The sequence below is a fragment of the Nicotiana attenuata genome, chromosome 7 (assembly GCF_001879085.1).
Source record: "Nicotiana attenuata strain UT chromosome 7, NIATTr2, whole genome shotgun sequence".
In the NCBI taxonomy this organism is placed as follows: Eukaryota; Viridiplantae; Streptophyta; class Magnoliopsida; order Solanales; family Solanaceae; genus Nicotiana; species Nicotiana attenuata.
In genome coordinates, this window is record NC_031995.1 from 28,346,304 (window position 1) to 28,352,272 (window position 5,969).

Here is a 5,969-nt window from a genome sequence, read left to right on the forward strand (position 1 = left end):
ATGGTAGGGGTGGACACACGAATAATATACGAGCTCAGCTATTTATATATTGTTTAGAAAATTCCAAAGAAATACTATGTCCAAATATTGTTAGAAAAGAATATTAGATGCAGGAATACTCCATAATCACTTGCTTAAAATCTTGCGATCTGCCCATAGGAAAATCATTAAATCTTACATACAACCATTTAAAAATAGATGAGGTTTCTCTTAGAAGCGGAGCTAGGATTTGAACCTTATGGGTTCAGGATTATAATCCTTTTTAAGTTGTTGGGTTCTAAATTAATAATTTGTACAATATTCATTGAATTTCTTAATACAAATACAGATTTTGAACAAAAGCTATTGGGTTCGGCCGAACCCGCAACTAACACTATGGCTCCGCCCTTGGTTTCACTAATTGATATTTTACTATGATATATAGGGACATATGAAATATTTAGTTGATAAAAATGAGATTCACTAAGTAAAATAAAAATAAAAGAGAAGAAAATGGAAAGATTAGGGTTTATTTCCATATAGGTTTAGCTAACTAGCTACTCTAGGCGGAAATTATTATTAATATTGGTTATAATAGTTATATAGTGGATATTGAATTTAAGGATGGTCCAATCTATAGGTATTTTTCAACAATGGTAGCCAATTAAATATTCAGTATGAAATTGACCTTAAAAGAAGGGCATGCAGAAATATATTTAATTTTCATAGCTTATTAAGAAAAAGAAATTAGGTCCTTTGGTCCCAACTTAGCGTCGCCCGCCGAACATGACTATGAAAACTTACAGCAGTCGAATATTAATTTGGTTCAACTTTTCCATTAGTTCACAAACCCAAATAAGAATTTTAAAAAATAAAAGTATACATAAAATAAATGGAAACAAATTAAAGGAGGAAGAAAATTCTATGAAGAAACTCTCACATAGTGTATAGTCACATGCAATAGAGGTCGACAAAGAGGTAAATATATTATATGAATTTAAATTAAAGTCATTTTTAACCGACCTTGACCTCCTATCTATTTTTATTTTGTCTAAAGGAAAAGAAGAGTAACTTCCAGAAAATACATAGACAAATACAACACCTTTCTTATTTGTAGGTATAATGCAAAATTGCGTTAGATAGTTCTACAACAGCTTGTTTTGAAGGGTTGTTATGTATGGTTTGATACTGTATAGTATTGTATTATTTTGATATATACAATCGTTAGATAAGTTATATTATTTGTCGTTGTTTCATGATCTAATGCACCAATAATATGAAGGAAAAAAAAAAACGTAGAATACTATAAAGAAAAAGTAAGGTACGAGGTAGAATTATTATATAAAAAGGTAGGGTAAAAGATAAAATAGGATTATTTAATACTCTATCCGGTACACAATAAGTGATCATTTTACCTTTTTATTTTGGTCAAGATAAGTGTCTATTTACATAATAAAAAAGGAATTAATTTTATTTTTTCACAATTTGCCCTTATTTATGTATTCCAATATGTCAAGGTAACAATTAGTTAAGGTTAATTTATTGAGTATATTTTTTCTCTCTAGGAGTTCGTATTTCCTTACTGTGTGTGCCAAAGGTAAATTGGTCACTTATTGTGGACCGGAGGGAGTAATAAGGAAGGGCAAGATGAGAGAACAAAATAAGGTAACAACGCGATCACACCTAATTGGTCGTTCCATAAAGTGACACTTTTCGTCGTTACGTAACGATGAATTTAATTAACAATACTATACAATAAAATTTAAGTAACAATCAAAACAAATATTATATTTAAAGTAACAATACGATACAATGCAATAAATAACAACCATCCAAACAAACTATAAAGGACTGGACCAAATTTGCTTACTTTTGAACTTTGAATGATAAAAAATGTAAAAAAGAGTAGGGAAATTGAACAAGCTAGGAGTTTTTAATTTAACCATCCTTAACTTTGGGTCGCTTGATTGAATCTTCTTTTGTTGCTATAGTTTCGAGATAATTTTATCCATGGTCATTGAACTTTTGTGTTTGTTACCCAAAAGTCACTTTTCTTTTTTTGTTACGTAAAAGTCATTCAACTTTGTGTTCATTACACAAAAGTCACTTTTCTTTCTTTTGTTACACAAAAATTATTTTACTTTGCTTTAGTTATCACAAAAGTCACATTTTTACTTGAAAAGTCCATTATGCCCTTGATATTATATAAACCTTCATATTTACGTAATATCTTCTATATTATATACTATATAATATATTTTTAACAATGTATTTTATTTATAAATAAAATAACTTAATATTATTTTATTTATTATTTTTATAATATATTCGTATATTTAATTTTTTCTCAACGTTAATTTTCAAAATATATTAGTTGCATTATTAAATTTGTCAGTAACTTTAATATATATTAGTAGAGAAATAAACCTGCAAGTACATTTTCGTGAGAAAATTCGTAGGTAAACAAACAAAGAAAATGAGGAACAAATCATATTTAATATGGAAAAAAATCCCTAGGTACTACATGCGAATTTAGCTAGGGATATTTTCTTGGGAATTTACCTGGGCAATTGGTTATTTGAGAAATTACACTAATAGAAATTCGGGAAAACCGTCCAAAAAAAATCGACCAAAGTTTGTCGGTAATGGCCAATAACCGTCCAAAACGCGACCATTAACGTTTGGTCGGTATTTTGAAGGTCGGAAGGGCATACTGACCTAAGTTGGTCAGTAATTTCCGACCAACTTTGGTCGTCCAATTAAATTCAAAAAAATAATTGCTGAAAAAAAGTTGTTTTTAACGCAACTAACATATCTTGGAAATTAAAGTTAACAAAAAATTAAATATACAAATATATTATAAAAATAATAAATAAAATAATATTAAGTTATTTTATTTATAAATAAAATACATAGGTAAAAATATATTATATAGTATATAATATAGAAGGTATTATATAAATATGAAGGTTTATATAATATCAAGGGCATGATAGACTTTTCAAGTAAAAATATAACTTTTGTGATAACTAGAGCAAAGTAAAATGATTTTTGTGTAACAAAAGAAAGAAAAGTGACTTTTGTGTAATGGACTTAAAGTTGAATGATTTTTACGTAACAAAAAAAAGAAAANTATATCGTTGTGATGTTATCAGAAAATGTTTTAATACTTGGCTTGCCTAGCTCCGACAGTAGGCGCCATCACGACTCTCGGGGGTGGAAAATTCCGGATCGTGACAATTCACTGACTTGGGTACACGCGCAAAGCGCGTACTATAAGACTAGTACATTAAAATACTTCACATGGTATTGAGTACAATCTTACGTATAACTAAAAACAATATTTTAAAAGTTTTCTTACGAATTATACAGAGTCAATTCTTAAAATAAAATAAAAAACGACATTTATTAGAATGAATAAATAACCAACAAGTTTATAATTAATCTAGGAGCATACTCCCATAGATAGGATTAACATAATTTCTACACTCTCTTACAGAGTAATGAGCAACTAGATTTGCTTGCCTCCTAACCAAGAAAAATATTAGGATTTCTCCTTAACAAGAAGCGACAATCCTCTAAAAGCACTACAAACTTTGTAAAAAATTCATTAGAGGAGTTGCACGAAAGCACAATTTCTGGGCATCACATTTAACTATACCCGAGCCATTAAAATGTTGATTTAACCAGAAGAGAGTAAAATATAAATCCATAATTCTAGCATGCTTAGAAACTGACATGTTGAATCAACATGTCATGTTGAATCATGCACACCAGCCCGCTCCACTACAATTAGGGGCGGCAAACGGGCGGGTTGGGCCGGATATGAATTGGCCAAAATGGGTAATGCAAAAATGGATAAATTATCTGACCCAATTCATATTTGATACGGATAAAAAAATTGGTTAACCCGCGGATAATATGGATATTCATATTATCCATGACTTCTTGAATATAATCAATTTTGGAAGAATCCTAGTCTCCCAAACTTGAGTAACCCCCAATTTTAGGCTTTATAAATGTCAAAGTTAAATCCATTGGTTATTCATTTTCTAAGTGGATAATATGGTTCTTATCCAGATTTGATCCGTTTTTAGAAATTCATTATCCAATCCATTTTTTAATGGATAATATGGATGGATAACTGTTTTCCTTTAACCATTTTAGAACTACAGTCTGCACCCTTAAGTAAGAAAGACAAATGCATGTATATTGCATTTCTAGATCTCGTGTGGAGGGTTAGACCAAGAAAGGGCCACAGCCCGAGTGTAAGCACCCATTAGACCTCCCAATTGCTTTTCGGGAAATCTACGTGGTTTACCCATTAAAAATACCATTTAACTTCGTATACTTTTAAATTATTTATTTTACTTTGTATATCTACTTTATAAAACATTATTTACTTCTTAAATTTTTAATATCATTATATGCCATTAAAAATATCCCACCTTTTAAGGGATTAGTAAATATATCCCACCTTTTAAGGGATTAGTAAAATACCGTATCTTTAAACACCCACATCTGTTATTTCACGCTTTTCATCTTCCGTATTCCTTCTGTCAAGCTTTTCATCTTCCGTAGTCAAGTGAAGCCATTATAGCTCAATCATGGTATATACAGGATAAAAGCATTCCTTCGAATGGAATGAATATTTCTTTTTCAGAATCTCTTACACTTTTTATCTACCAAGTTATGAAATAAAAATTGTTGCATAAAGCTTCCAGTAGAGTTTTGTCTAAAACCTTATATTTTTCACATATTCCAAATTATAATATTGTGATATGTTAGGTTTCAATATTGTATTTCAAACAATTCTTTTGTACTTGACTATGCATCATTTAGTATGACTCTATTGAATATTGTATTCCAATTTAGCATATTGTGTTCCAATTAAGAATATTGTATTCTAAATTAGAATATCGTACTATGTTATTATAACTCTATTGAATATTGTAATCCAATTTAGCATATTGTGTTTCAATTAAGAATATTGTATTCTAAATTAGAATATTGTACTATTTTGTTATGGTACTTTTACACATCAATGAATGTAGCTTTTAATTTTTTCGAATTTGTAACGGCGCTATACTTCTTGCTATGACGATATTGCAAATACAATAGTACATATTTGGAAGGATATAAAAAAAAATGCAAACCATTTATTATAAAATGGCAGAATAGCCTAATAGGCACTTCTACTTGTTTGGGTTTGACATCCCGGTCCTCTTACTTTATGAAGTTTCAATCAAATACTTTAACTCGATCAAAACATATGTTTTAAACACTTCTGACACTGCGTGTTACTCACCCGAGTTCATATGGAGGACATATCAGATCCACCTCAGCTAAATGAAACCACGTCATTCTCTTCCTCTTATGCAGTCAACCACCACCCTCTATGCATTCTTTTCCTCTGCTTCTGCCTCCCCCGTCAACCATTGGCCGCCAATTTCCTCGTCCAAAACCAAAACAATGAGCGGACCAGGGACATAGAACAACAAGCAACATCACCGGCCGGAAAATCCACTATATTCATTGTCTTCATAGAGCAAGACACCAAAAAGAATAAATTATGGGTACAATCTTAACATCCATTAACTTTAATGGCCACGGGTATTCCAATTCAAAGGTTACCAAGATCTGAAATGTAATGGCACCCACTTCAGTTGGGTCATCATCACCTAATAAACGCTCACCAATAGAAATAGTCCAATTTGGCTATCTTTAGTGGTTGCCGTGAAAATTGCTTTTTTGGATCTTCTCTACAAGGCTGAAAAAGCCAACGGTAGTGGGGGGCTGTTGCAATGGGTTTTGGTAAAAATGGTGGAGGATGAGTACTATCGTGACGAAGGGGGAGATAGTGGGATTGAGAGGGGGAGGGGGGGGGGGGTTCGAAGCAGTAACGTGAGTGAAAGAGAGAAATCACTCGTTGACTTTTCTTTCTTTCTGCATTTAACTTTTGTTCTTTTTTCTATCTTTTTTTATCTATT